The sequence below is a fragment of the Eretmochelys imbricata genome, chromosome 10 (genome assembly GCF_965152235.1).
Source record: "Eretmochelys imbricata isolate rEreImb1 chromosome 10, rEreImb1.hap1, whole genome shotgun sequence".
In the NCBI taxonomy this organism is placed as follows: Eukaryota; Metazoa; Chordata; order Testudines; family Cheloniidae; genus Eretmochelys; species Eretmochelys imbricata.
The window spans coordinates 69,498,485-69,514,017 of record NC_135581.1 but is presented as its reverse complement, the minus strand read 5'-3'; positions in this window follow the sequence as shown (position 1 = coordinate 69,514,017).

Here is a 15,533-nt window from a genome sequence, read left to right as displayed (position 1 = left end):
AGTGAACGGTCTCCATGCAAGTCTCAGTCATGCTTTTCCAACAGGTAAGTCCCCCATTTTTTTTTGTTTATTGGTTTTTCCTGGAATCAGAGATCGCTATTTTTCAGCATAAGCCATGACTATGAGAGCCACAGGCATGAGTCAAATGATCCAAAAGCGATCCTGGCTTATGCTTTTTTACAGGCAGAGGTGGAATGGGGTCTAGTGGATAATGCACTGGATGGTGACTCAGGAGATTTAGGTTCTATTCCCAGCTCTACCTCTAGTCTGCTGAGTGACCTGGGGCAGGTCACTTAAAATCTTTCTGTGCCTCATACTGATATTTGTAAAACACTTTTAGATCTACTGATGAAAAGCTCTGTATAATAGCTAGGCATTGTTAATAATAATACTGCTTAATTAATGGGAACGGGTATCCAAATCCCTTAGCTTTGAAAATTTCACCTTGCATGCAGCTTTTTGTTAGACCTTGTGTGGCTTTACTGTAGTTTCTATTAAATCGTCTCAGATCTGTTTGAACCAATCTACTTTCACTTTCCATTTGCCCCAGGCCTTCAGACTTTTGTAACAATTATGCCCCAAGATCCATGCACAAAGAGGACCCAGAGTTTCATAGATCTCCCCATGCTGTGGGTTAGGGAGCCATCTCTGCAACAAGGAATGCCTTTTCCACCCAGATCCCCTGAAGGACTCTTTATGGGTCCAGGTATCCATGTAGCAGAGGTGCAAGTAGTAGATGGGGTTAGAAGATGTACATGGTTCCCCAACGGGTTCAAAGAGGTTGCCTTGGACACGTTACAGCACTGAGCTGTGTGTTCATTTCCATTCTTTCTCTTAACTGTGGGAAACTTCTTAAGTTAGAGGAGAGAGGGCCCTCGGGACAACATCACTTCCCAGGAATGGTGGGAGGCAGCTGGGGACAAGTATGGAGGCAAAGAACTTTTGTGTAGAAGGGCCTGGCCTCCAGTTGTCCACCGTGGGAGATGCAGGTTTGTGGGCAGGCCCCAGAGCCTGTTCTGGAGGCGCTGCTCAGGTCCTTAGATATTTGGTCAACGGTGAAATCCTGCCATTCCCCAAAATGAACACAGTTTTCCAAGAGTGAAAATGTGTAGTATGGAAGGTGAGGGGAGAAGTCTGTTTTGGGACAAGCTGTAAGGGTATGTCTACAGAGCGAAGAAAAATCTGCAGCTAGCCCTGCCGGCTGATTCAGGCTTGTGGGACTCAGGCTGCGGGGCTGTTTCATTGGTGTGTAGACTGCTGGGCTGGAGCCCAGGCTCTTGGACCCTCCCACCCCACAAGGTCCTAGAGCCTGGGCTCCAGCCCAAGCTTGGAAGTCCACACAGCACTGAAACAGCCCTGCAGCCCAAGCCTGAGTCGGCTGGCACAGGCCAACCATGGGCATGTAATTTTTGTGTGCAGATATATCCTAAATGGTCAGACCTTGGCCATGTGTGTCAAAATTCTGCACAGGCACAAGGCCTATATGTCACTCATGCAGTATCGCCATTCAAAAATAATGAGTCAGACCCCAGAAATCAAGAGACTGCCTTAGGAATCATGAGATTTATAAACAAATTGGGGGTTCTTTTTATTTGCTGTCTGGTGTTGGAGTATTTAGGGCTCACATTTTCAGGCTTTTCTCCACAACCAGGAGGGCTAGAAAGTTACCTATTTAAAAAACAAAAGTTGAGATTCTCAGGTAATGCCGTGATTCCAATAGCTGGGGCTTCAACAGCAAACAGCATTAGATGTGTGATAAAACTATGAGAGTTAATAACAGTTCTTAAGCCCTATTTTGAGCAGGTAAGTGGTGCATAGGGCCCCCTTATGCCTCTCTGGATAGGGGAGGATTTTACCTCACTTTCATTATAAACAACAGATATTAGCTTAGATTTTTCCCTTTGTTTACTGTGGGTGAAAAAATGGAAAATGCCCATCATGAGACAGGCAAACGCACAAACAGTACCCAAGAAATGCCAATGAACCTGCATAGATCTGGAAAAAATGTCAGAGGAGAAGTCTCTGCGGACAAGGTTTGCTGTAAACTCTGCTTCAGTGGCAACTAAATCTCTGCTTATGTTGAAAATCTTTTGATCTGGCTTCCTACAGTGCCGATTCATTTGCTGCAATAAAACAATCTTTGTTCTGGTGAGTGTTTTTTAACCTACGTAGAGAGGGAGGAAAAGAACCAAGCAAGTAATCTCAGCTATAGCTCTTCCTTCCTTGACCGAATAATGAATTATTACTGTTGAACTTTAATCAGCCTTTCCTATAACTCATTTTTTGAGATTGTTACCTTTTAAGAGGCTTGTAAAATTGCATCACTAAAAATTATTAGTGCATTGAAAATGTGTCTGCATGCATTAATTCAGTTTGGGGCCACAGTCTTGCTATTGCAAAGTTTATAATATGATGGTGAGGTTTATATTATGGCAAGTGATTGTTCAGTAAAACAGAGCTTCGTGTTCTCTCACACTTGCTGTATATTTAATTCCTTGAAATGGCAATTCATTAAAGAACATAGTAGATGCCTGCTAAAAAAGAATCCATGCTATAATATACATACACAGAGAAAAAGATATCTATATCTTATGATACTATAAGCTGGTTCACAGAAGGATTTCAGTTTCTTTGTATGTTATTTCACCTACAGTTTCAAAGGCAGACGGTCCTTCTGTATGCAATAGGTTAAAACTGCAGTTCTTGAACTATGGCCCATGGGGCAATTATTGGTGGACAACAGAGAGTTGGCATAGGCACAGATATTACCACGTGAGTTACATAGGATACAACATGAAGTTTTGAAGCTGCTGAAGATGAAGAATTTTATCAGTGTTCAAATTAGTTGAAATTACCTGTAGTTAGCTCTACAGTTTAGTTTAGTTTGTGCTCAGCAAAAAAATTAAGCAAGCTCATTTTATAGGTTCAATTAATATTTGTAATCATTATTAGAAATCAGAAAGGCCCACAGACCTGGCATTTCAAGTAATGAATGGGTCTAGGTTTGGGAACTCATAATAAATTAAGTAAGTTTGCTCTTCTGCAGTTTGAAGAGATCAGAAGCTTCTGGGGAATATTCTTCAGAGAACAGAGATGGGAATTCAGGAGATACCTTGTGATGTTTTCCTTCTTCTGAAAGGCTTTATTTGATAGCCAGAAGTAACTCAGTGGTCACACATTCTTGTACAATATTCCAAGGGGTTTATCAGATGATATCTGATCACTTGGGACTCAAAGAAAGTGGTTGAAGTGTCAAACAACTGAGTGTGCACCTGTTAAACTGAATTACGCTATACACTAACTGTATGGTACAGTTAAATTGGCTCAACACCATAATCTCCACCTTGCTTGCTCGCTCGATAACATAACTCAACAACACAATAAGTCACAGCAGTCTCCATGGAAGCAGATACATGGAAAAAGAGTAGTTTAAAGAAAAACCCTATACACTAAAACATCTACCTCATGTGTCTCCCCAGGGGCAGGAACCATGTCAGTGACAATGGCATTGCTTTCTGCCTTCCCTGGAAAGTACTAGTGGATAAAAATAACTCATCCATAGATGGGAAAGGTAGAAGTGGAGGAAAGATAATATTGTGTTAAGGTACTAACGGCTCTGCCATAGACAAAGGATCTGGGCAAATCACAATCTCTCTGGGCCTCAGTTCCCTGCCAGTTATTCCACCATTTGTCAGTGACTGTTTTGCCCTAACACAATAGAGCCCAGATCTCCGTTGGGGCCTCTTGGTTCTACCATAATACAAACAATGATTAATTACAACAACAATGGGCCTAATTCATCTCAGGCATAACTCCATTGGTGCTGGTAATGTTACAGAGCCAAATTCATCCCAGGTGTATGTCAAAAGTGTTTCAATGGCATGAAGCATAATGAAGGGGACAGAAAATATTTTAGCTGAGGATAAAAGAAAAGAAAAGGATGAAGTGTAGTGTTCAGTATCTTAGCTGCTTAGATCCCAGGATGAGGAGTGTGGTATAAATACTGAGATAGACAACCAGTGAACATCTGCTATGGGCCATAGGATCAGAGCATAGCAGGAACAAGAAATTCTTGGATCAGTTATCAGGGAATTGGAAAACCCAGGATGCTGTACTCTGGGGCCGGGGTGTGTGTGTGTGTGTTGGGTTTAATACCCAGACAGCTGTTGGATAACAAATACGGCTAATCATGGCAATAATGTACAGTCCTAATTCATTACAAATTCACTCCCATATGTTTAGACTTGTACTTACAGTAGGAAGTGAGTGAAACATCCTTATGTGTGAAACAATGGAACGGAGTAGCTAGCTGCTCATCAACAAATAGCTGGTACAGGGTCAGCCATGTCTTGTGTAAAAAGATAATCTTTAATATGTTATAGATTTTAACTGAATAGTTCAGAATACATGGAAACTTTTCGGGCAGCCTCAGTGAAAAATGTTTCAACAATTGCCATGTTTAAAAAAATAGTCAAGAGATGCTGATTCAGACCATAATTTGTGTCCGTAACTTTTGCTGATCTCGAAAAAGGAATTTACAAATATAAACTCATTCTGTTGTACTGAATACACTTAATATGGCTCACTTCTGCTGATCTAGAGGTGGGAAAGGGTTTTTTAAAAAAAAGCTTAATGCATTCTGGAATTAATGCATTCTGGAACCAGTTGCTTAATGCATTCTGGAAATGAAAGAAAGGGTGATGAGGTTTTTGTTGATATAGCTATATGGCATTTTCCTCAGTCACAAACAATCATTTTGGAATCATTTTTAGAAATCAGAAAGGCCCACAGATCTGGCATTTCAAGTAATGAAGGGGTTTAGGGTTGGAAGTTCATAATAGCCCCAGAAAAGTACTGAGAGCTCAAAATAGAGCGAATATTGTTCTGAAAAGGAACTGTCCCAGCCACTCAAACTTTAAGGATGCTGCACAGTTAGCTACTGATCATTTCAGTGCAGTTTTCTCCCATTTATGTGATTCTCCGCTCCCTGAGTATGGTTATGTGCACTACCTAATCATCCTATGGTTATTTGTCAATAACTATGCCATAAGCGGGTCACACAATCATTCTTAACCTATCAGAGTGCAGGGATTTGCATAATTACAGTACTATTATTCCTTAATTACAGTCTTCTGAATATGCAAATGTATCTGCACTGGCCATTATAATCCCTCTGCTCTGATTTGTTCCCCTGTGAAGAATTTTTCGAGCTATTTGCTAGCAACAGAGAGATTCTTGCCTCAGCATCTTATTCCCTGGTGTGGTGGCAGAAAAAACTTAAAAAGTTGTGTGAGCTAGAACAACAACAAAAAGCAAGGGGAAATAGAGCCATGAAACTGATGAAAGGGAAAGTTTTGTTTAGACACTATCACCTCTTGCCTCATAATTCCTCCTTTAGGAATATGTTTGATATCACTGAAGTCAAATAGAGCAGGACACCACCCAGAGCGTCACTTCTGCCCTCCTTCCCCCCTGCAGAACAGCGGGATCTAGCTGTGCAGTATGGATCATATTTCTGTTTCCATGATTGTTTCCCCTGGGAAATCACAGCTTCGAACCATGATATAAACAAAAAATAGTAGGCCAAATCTTCAGCTGGCATAAACTGGTAAAGTTTCATTGATTTCAGTGGAGCTATGCTGATTTAGATCTCGCCCTTGTAGGTATCCGAGGGAAAAGCCTGTACAGGGGAATGGAGAGGGGAATAACCGTACTTGCAGCTAACACCACCTCAGCCCTCGGTCTCTGGATTTATTCAGCCCAGGCTACAGTTGCTACTTTGTACATAAGAAGGATCAGTGAATGGCTGTGTCTTAAGTTGGTCTCTGTATTGTAGAACATGGCGTTTGTGTGTATATCTAGGGCATGAGATGTTACCTTAACCCCCAAACCTATAATTAACCTTGTTTCATTTCAATTAGCAACATTTTTCTACGCTGATGTTTCTTAATTCTAATATTTATTGATTTTTCTCCCATCTCTTGCTAAAAAATAACTAGGGTCTTTATGTCAAAGAAGAAATCATTGACATGGGAAAATATCAATAGAATAGTAACATTAGGGCCTGTTTAACTTCCTCTGCCTAATTTGCAAAGCATAGGTGAAATTCCAGTCCCACTGAAGATAGTGGCAAAACTTCCATTGAGTGCAGTGAGACCAGGATTTCTCCCAGTGTTTCCTGCTTGGTAGAGAAGAACAACGGTTTGGAGCTATTATCTTTGAAAAGTCCATTAGTGATTATCTTTGAAAAGTCATGGAAGACGGGAGAAATTCCAGAAGGCTGGAAAAGGGCAAATATAGTGCCAATCTATAAAAAGGGAAATAAGGACAACCCAGGGAATTTCAGACCAGTCAGCGTAACTTCTGTACCCAGAAAGATAATGGAGCAAATAATTAAGCAACCAATTTGCAAACGTCTAGAAGATAATAAAGGTGAAAAGTAACAGTCAGCATGGATTTGTCAAGAACAAATCGTGTCAAACCAACTTGATAGCTTTCTTTGACAGGGTAACAAGCCTTGTGGATGCGGGAAGCAGTAGATGTGGTATATCTTGACTTTAGTAAAGCTTTTGATACTGTCTCGCATGACCTTCTCATAAACAAACTAGGGAAACGCAACCTAGATGGAGCTACTATAAGGTAGGTGCAAAACTGGTTGGAAAACCATTCCCAGAGAGTAGTTATCAGTGGTTCACAGTGATGCTAGAAGGGCATAATGAGTGGCGTCCCACAGGGATCAATTCTGGGTCTGGTTCTGTTCAATGTCTTCATCAATGATTTAGATAATGGCATAGAGAGTACACTTATAAAGTCTGAGGACGACACCAAGCTGGGAGGGGTTGCAAGTTCTTTGGAGGATAGGATTATAATTCAAAATGATCTGGACAAACTGGAGAAATGGTCTGAAGTAAACAGAATGAAATTCAATAAGGACAAATGCAAAGTACACCATTTAGGAAGGAACAATCAGTTGCACCCATACAAAATGGGACATGACTGCCTAGGAAGGAGTACTGCAGAAAGGGATCTGGGGGTCATAGTGGACCACAAGCTAAATATGAGTCAACAGTGTAACACTGTTGCAAAAAAAGCGATCATTCTGGGATGTATTAGCAGGAGTGTTGTAAGCAAGACACAAGAAGTAATTCTTCTGCTCTACTTCATGCTGATTAGGCCTCAGCTGGAGTATTGTGTCCAGTTCTGGGTGCCACATTTCAGGAAAGATGTGGAAAAACTGGAGACAATCCAGAGAAGATCAACAAAAATGATTAAAGGTCTAAAAAACATGACCTATGAGGGAAGACTGAAAAAATTGGGTTTGTTTAGTCTGGAAAAAAAAAGTAAATAAAAAGGTTGTTACAAGGAGGAGGGAGAAGAATTGTTCTTCTTAACCTCTGAGGATAGGACAAGAAGCAATGGGCTTAAACTGCAGCAAGGGAGGTTTAGATTGGACATTAGGAAAAACTTTGTAACTGTCAGGGTGGTTAAGCACTGGAATAAATTGCCTACGGAGGTTGTGGAATCTCCATCATTAGAGATTTTTAAGAGCAGGGATCTCTCAGTGGTTTGAGCATTGGCCTGCTAAACCCAGAGTTGTGAGCTCAGTCTTTGAGGGGGCCATTTAGGGATCTGGGGCAAAAATTGGGGATTGGTCCTGCTTTGAGCAGGGGGTTGGACTAGATGACCTCCTGAGGTCCCTTCCAATTCTGATAGTCTATGATTCTATGACGTGGAGAAGAATCATTTTTCTTTATGCAAGCAGGATCCATGTTTGGCATTTTAGAACATGGAGTAAAAGGAGAGAAATGCAACATGAAATTTTACTGTAAATACCTTCCTTTAGGAGAATCCTACTAAAGGAAGTGAAGTTTGCTGATCAAGAGGTGCCTAAATGACCACACTGGAAACTGAAGTCCTTTGTTTAGTCACAAAGTAGGTTAAGTCCAGACAGCAGCAGTGCAAACTTCTTTGTACTATCCTACCCCGCCCAATGCAGAGGAACTCATCCACGAAGCTTTAGGGTTAAGAGGGTTAGACCGGCCTTCCTCAGTACTTGACCTTCCTGAATAACCAACCACTCATTCTGGTTTACACTGTATAGATCTTCAAGCCACTGCACAAATCAGAAATGAAAGAACAGCTATAGGGATGAAACCTTTTTGAAAACTACGTAATGGAAATATTCTGGTTAAGAAAAGGAAAATAGGCAAGTCAAACAAACATGCCTTTTGCCTCTTTCCATGTCTATTACTCTTTCTAGGGCCCATGGCCCTCACTGAGCAAAGCACTTAAGCATGTGCTTACCTGTAAGCACAAGTAGTCCTGTTGAGGTCAAAGAGATTGCTCCTACGCTTAAAGTTAAGTATGTGGTTATTCATTTTGCTGGACTGAGACCCACATGAACACAGTAACAGAGTTAGTAGTATGTATGCAAGTTGACAGCAAAGCTGGAGAATCCCAACAGTGCATGATACGACTTCACTACTCTGAAAGAATGTGTAAAAGCAAATAAAATGGCTGCATGATTGCCATTTCCATTCTGTTCATTCAGCTGAACTCATGCTTCATTAACACTGCAATATGGATTTCATTTTAAACAGAACCCTACTGGGCATATGATGTCATTTTACTTGTAAAACGAATCCTTACCAAAAGCAATACAATTCCTTTCACGGACGTGCCACGACATACATTGTGCTAAAAACATACCAAAAGAGAAACCTTTGCATTGCACTTGCTTTCCTTAATGATCAGGAGAAGGCATTTCAATGAGCAGGTGATTATATTGGGATCTCAAGTTGACGGATACCTAGTTGCATTGTTTAATTATACAGCAAAATCCCAAGTACCCTCTTGAACACCACATATTAAACTGTGGTGCCTTCCTTCTCGCATTTTGTATCAATGACACTTTCAGAATACAGCTGAGTGTTAAAGTCTTTGTTTCTCAATATCCTGGGGCGGGAGCGGTGCAAGGGGAGTGGGTTTTGCACATTAGCAATGCTACGTCCCTGCAGCAGGAATGCAGCAGCTGGAGCACAACCCACACTCCACACTACCTGGCTGCAGCAATCATAGAGCAGTCACTGATGGAACAGCACCGTGAAAGCTCGGCAAAGGAGAAGAGAACAACAAACAGTATTGCTTACGACCCGTGAGGAAAGAGGACACTCCCCTACTGTAACATGAACAGCGTATGTAACTTGTAGTAATATCACAGTAGATGCTGAATTGGCCGTACTGCTGTTTTGCTAGAAGTACATTAGGATTTTGGATAGAAAAGGAGCTATCACAGTTCAGGGCAACTGCACCCAGATTCACCCTCAGTAGTTCAGTAAGGGCTCCCACACTCTGGTTTCCAACTCTCGCCCCTCTTGGGTGGAGAGCTATGTCTGTCTTCCTTCGGACGGAGGCATTCCCAGGCTGGACAGTTCCCCGCCTATGCTGTCATTCCTTGCACAGACAGGTTGTCCTAGGACAGTGGTTCTCAACCAGAAGTACGTGTACCCCTGGGGATACGCACGCAGAGGTCTTCCAGGGAGTACGTCAACTCATCTAGATATTTGCCTAGTTTTACAACAGGCTACGTACAAAGCATTAGGGAAGTCAATACGAACTAAAATTTCATACTGACAATGACTTTTTTATGACAGGTTCCAGAGTAGCAGCCATGTTAGTCTGTATTTGCAAAAAGAAAAGGAGGACTTGTGGCACCTTAGAGACTAACCAATTTATTTGAGCATAAGCTTTCGTGAGCTACAGCTCATGCTCAAATAAATTTGTTAGCCGCTAAGGTGCCACAAATACTCCTTTTCTTTTTGTGAATACAGACTAACACGGCTGCTACTCTGAAACCTGTCATAGAATCATAGAATCATAGAATATCAGGATTGGAAGGGACCTCAGGAGGTCATCTAGTCCAACCCCCTGCTCAAAGCAGGACCGATCCTCTGTCATTATGCAAGGCACTGCATTTAGCTGTATGGAGTGGAAATCTATCAACTTCATGAAAAAACTCATACAGATACAGACAGACATCATCTTCCTTTCCAACTGCAAACAGATGGACATCATACCAAAAGGACTGAAGGTAAAAAATCCATTACAATCTACATACCACACAGACTATGCTGACAGCTTGTGCCACATACTCTCAAAGAAACTGCGGAACCACCTGATCAACATCCTCTACAGCAAACAGGGAAAGATTAAGAATGAGCTCTCAAAACTGGATACTCTCATAAAAAATAACCTTCCACACAAAATTCCTCGTGGTTGGACTTTACAAAAACTAGACAAGCCATTTACAACACACACTTTGCTTCTCTACAAAAGAAAAAGGACACTAAACTATCTAAACTACTATATGCCACAAGGGGCCACAGCAATGGTTCCCTTAACCCACCCAGCAATATTGTTAATCTATCCAACTATACTCTTAGCCCAGCAGAAGAATCTGTCCTATCTCGGGGCCTCTCCTTCTGCCCCTCTACCCCCACGAACATGATACAGTTCTGTGGTGACCTAGAATCCTATTTTCGACGTCTCCGACTCAAGGAATATTTCCAACACACCTCTGAACAACATACTAATCCACAGAGACCTTCCTATCAACACTACAAAAAGAAGGAGTCTGGGTGGACTCCTCCTGAAGGTCGAAACAACAGACTGGACTTCTACATAGAGTGCTTCCGCCGACGTGCACGGGCTGAAATTGTGGAAAAGCAGCATCACTTGCCCCATAACTTCAGCTGTGCAAAACACAATGCCATCCACAGCCTCAGAAACAATTCTGACATCATAACCAAAAAGGCTGACAAAGGAGGTGCTGTCGTCATCATGAATAGGTCGGAATATTGGATGAAGTGAGCTGTAGCTCACGAAAGCTTATGCTCAAATAAATTTGTTAGTCTCTAAGGTGCCACAAGTCCTCCTTTTCTTTTTGACTTTTTTATACCGCTCTATATACACTAAAGCGTTAGTACAATATTTATATTCCAATTGATTTATTGTATAATTATATGGTAAAATGAGGAAGTAAGCAATTTTTGAGTAGTAGTGTGGGGTGACACTTTTGTATTTTTCTGTCTGATTTTGTAAGCAAGTAGTGTTTAAGTGAGGTGAAACTTAAGGGTACACAAGACAAATTCAGACTTCTGAAAGGGGTACAGTAGTCTGGAAAGGTTGAGAGCCACAGTCCTAGGACACCTGCTTACTTTCCTCTTCAGAGACAGAACAGTGTAATTGCTACACATAAAAGTACCCACATGGTTCTCTCTCAGCAAGCAAGATGGCTGCTCTTGGGAGAGGCCTCTCTAGGCACACTTGGAGGACCTAGCTGCAGGGCTCTGTTTCTTCTGCACAGCTGGAAGGGTTTAGTAGGACCCCTGGGCCTCCCATAAGGAGCTTCCTAGGCCAGGTGCACCCTGTCAGAAGTATTTAGCACAGAAACTGACTTATCTTGTTGCTTTGAAACTAAGGGTGCCATAAACAGTACTTTTCTAAAGAAAAGCACTTACCAAAGTACATGTATCAGAAGTAGAGCGCCCAAAGGCTGGCTTGATTGCACAGGAATGCACTGAAAGTTAAGTCAGCAGTCCAGAATTTCAGGAGGTAACTTCTTCAGGGGACTCTCCAGATAGCAATTTCTCTAGTGTAACTCCTAATTTTTGTGAGTGATTTCTCTAGTGCAGAGGTGGGCAAAGTATGGCCCACAGGACCGTCCTGCCCGGCCCTTGAGTTCCTGGCTGGGGAGCCTAGCCCCCGGCCCCTCCCCTGCTGTCCCCCCTTCCCCACAGCCTCAGCTCGCCGTGCCGCCAGCGCTCTGGCTTGCCACTCCTGCCGGTAAGGGGGCGGGGAGCTTGGGGGTTGGATAAGGGGAAGGGGGTCCCGGGGGGCAGTCAGGGGACAGGGGTGGTTGGATAGGCATGGGAGACCTGGGGGGCAGTCAGAGAGCAGGGAGTGGTTGGAGGGAGCGGAGGTTCTCGGGGGGCGGTCAGGGCATGGGGAATGGGGTGGTTGGATAGGCGTGGGAGTCCCGGGGGGCCTGTCAGGAGGTGGGGGTGTGGATAGGGGTCGGGTAGTCAGGGGACAGAGATCATGGGGGGTTGGATAGGGGGTTGGAGTCACAGGGGGTGGTTGGGGTGGGGGGTCCCGGGAGAGGGTGGTCAGGGGACTAGGAGCAGGGGGGGTTGGATGGGTTCTGAGGGGGGGCAGTCAGAGGGCGGGAAGTGGTAGGAGGTGGATAGGGGGCGGGGGCCAGGCTGTTTGGGGAGGCACAGCCTTCCCTACCCAGCCCTCCATACAGTTTCACAACCCCGATGTGGCCCTCAGGCCCAAAAGTTTGCCCACCCTGCTCTAGTGTGTTGTTTGGAACAGCGTTTGAAAGAGGCTTCAGAAATGAAGCCTACTGCCTATAACCGCATTACTGATCCTGTTAAGCATTGCATCCTGCACAGGCATCTACATAGAGTTTCATTATGGAGTCAATCACTTCGGAAGTACCCAGACCTACATATAAAAGATCCACAGAAAGATTCTAGAATGTACTTTTGAATGACTCAATCTAATGAATCCACCCCAAAAAAAAAAAAAAATCCCAAAGGTTGGGATGGAGCCACAACTCCACATTTGGAAACCCTCTTCCAGACGTTTAGTGGCTCTTCATTTGGAGCCCCTGGATCAAACCCAGCCCTGTGGTTTTGTTTCTAGGGTCCTTATTTCCAGCTCCAGTTAGTGCATGAATCAAAATCTCTTGAGATTAATTTCTCATGGTATTTCTTTAAGAAAGATATAGAAAAACTGGAGAGACTCCAGAGGAGAGCAACAAAAATGATAAAAGGTTTAAGAAAACCTGACCTATGAGGAAAGATGAAAATCTGGACATGTTTAGTCTTGAGAAAAGATGACTAAGGGTATACCTGATAAGTCTTCAAATATGTTAAGTGCTGTTATAGTTACTCCCCTGGACTCTGTAACTGTTCTCTATGTCCACTGAAAGTAGAATGAGAAGTAATCAGATTAATCTGCAGCAAGGGAGATTTCAGTTTGATATAGGAAACATTTTCTAATTTGGAGGATAGGTAAGTACTAGAATAGGTTTCCAAGGGAGGTTGTAGAATCCGCACCGTTGGAGGTGTTTAAGAACAGACTGGACAAACACTTGTTAGGGATGGTCTAAGTATATATAGTCCTGCGTCAGTGTGCGTGTGCAAGGAATGAACTAGATGACCTCTTGAGGCCCCTTTCAGCCCTATCTTTCTATGATTTCAGCCCACAGATGGTAGAGATATTGAGACCCTAAACACACACACACACCCTGCAAATGCGCTGTGTTGTTTATTAACTTTTGCAGGTATTTTCCCCACCGAGATAGGTGGTCACAAATGAAAATCTAGACACACACTATTGCCCTTCCTCCCAAGCAGACAACAGAGCACAGGCTTAGGGTATAAGATGACAACGATGTCCAATATGTTCAGCAGAAAGGATTGTGACAGCAGCTATTGAGAGCTGACACTAGCTAAGATAAGCTTCCGATACACCCTCTACTGACACCCAGCCCCGACATGTCCCACCATGGCAGGCAGGGGCGGCTCTACCAATGTTGCTGCCCCAAGCAGTCGCCGCCGAATTGCCACCGCTGCCACAGAGGCGGAGCTGCTGCCCAAAAGCCACCGCCCCGGGAACAGCAGCGGGGCTGCCGCCGAATTGCCTCCGCGGGACACGGACTGTCGCCCCATTCTCAGTGCAGCCCCATTCTCAGAGCCAGCCAATGCTCCGAAGAGAAGCCGTTTCTTGCTGAAGTGCCTGATTATAGGACATGTTGCTAGGATTTTCCCTTCCCTCTCCCCTGAACTCTGTGTCTGGGCTAGTATGAGTGTTTCGGAGAAGGCCCCACAGCTTGCTAACACTCTCTTTGCCCACTTCTCTTCTTGTGACTCTTCTATGGTCACAAGTCCATACCGGCTTCAGCTCAGAACTAGCACACTCATGAAGAATTTAGTCCATCCTTTAAACATTTTAGGGGTCTTTAATCTGGCATTTCCATGAACAGATAAATAGTAGACAACGGGTCTCTCTCCTGAGGTGTAACTTTAACAGGCTGGCTTCTGAAGGGAGAATTTGCATTTCCCTCCTCCCGAGTACTTTCTAGGAAATCCATTTCATGTGAATTGTCCCCAAAAGCCGTTTGACATTCCTAATGCTTTCCAGAGATTGCATTAGTCAACCTCTTTGAGAAGTTACATGCAATTCCACAACAACATACACAATTGCATTTTTAATACAATGGACCCCAGAGGTATTAAATGTACTGCATTTTAACTGTTTGAACTGAAGGTACTGTCATGTAAAATGTCATTCACAATACCTAAAGCAATAGCAAAGAGCTCATTTCATGAAAATCAGTCAGGAAAAAATCACTGCACATTCCCACCCAGGTGAGTGAGAAAGATTATTCCAACATAACTATTGCAGCTACATTACTGTTGTACCTCACAAAGCCTATCACTTTCAGTGGGCTGCTGGAGGGAGAGGGACAGTAAGGTATAAACTGTGAAGAAGCAAAGCTTAGGTCTTGCTATTACCACCATTAGTGTAGGTAGCAAATAATAGTGTAAATACATAGTCTCATGGGGAGCTAAATATTAAAATTAACAAATAAACAGGACTATAGCCAAAAGGTACTACCCAGAGGGGGCCTGGAAATTACAACCAATTTTATGGAATGAAACTAGGAAAGTGCCTTCCCAATGGGCTTCCTTCTTTGGAGCATCATCCAGAGTCATTCAATAATGCTCAATGGATAAGGGATCAAAAGGAAAGTAATTGCTCCTCCAAATGAAAACCAGAATGTACTTTGACAATATTTCCCTAAGCTATGAACTGTATAACAGGAGCAGATGGAGTACCCACTGGAGAAGAAATGCAGTTAATTATTTGTAGTAGGGGAAACCCAAAACTTTATGCCTTGGGTCTGAACATACAGGCCCACATTGATTCTCAGTTGGTGTATTCTGGTGTAGAAGCATTGACTTCAAGAGCGCTACAGCAATTTACAACAGCTGAGAATCTGATCCTGTCAATAATTTCCCAACCACTGACTGTATCTTTGTCCTTTTCTCTAGATTTTCCTTGGGGTGTCTCTCTTGAAGTCAAAGTTACACCAGGGATGAATTTGGCCTATTACAACTAGAGACAGGGTTGAGATGCAAGAGTATGGATCTGAAGCCTAAATTTCCTAGATATTCAAACACTTGTTTTGAGGATTACGTGTAGACCCATTTTTGGTTACAAGAACTGATTTCAAGAAGCTATGAGAACGATTGACATTTTTTCTAGTGAAAATTTTTTACAAAAAGCTATTTTTTAGTTGTATTTATATTTAACAAATGTGAAGATTGTTGACACCATCAAAATGTTTCATTTTTTCCCATGAAAAATATACTTTCTAAAAACAAATCAATTTTTATCATAAACATTGATATTTTTCATTCACCAAAATGGAATTTTCAGTAAACAAAACATATTGA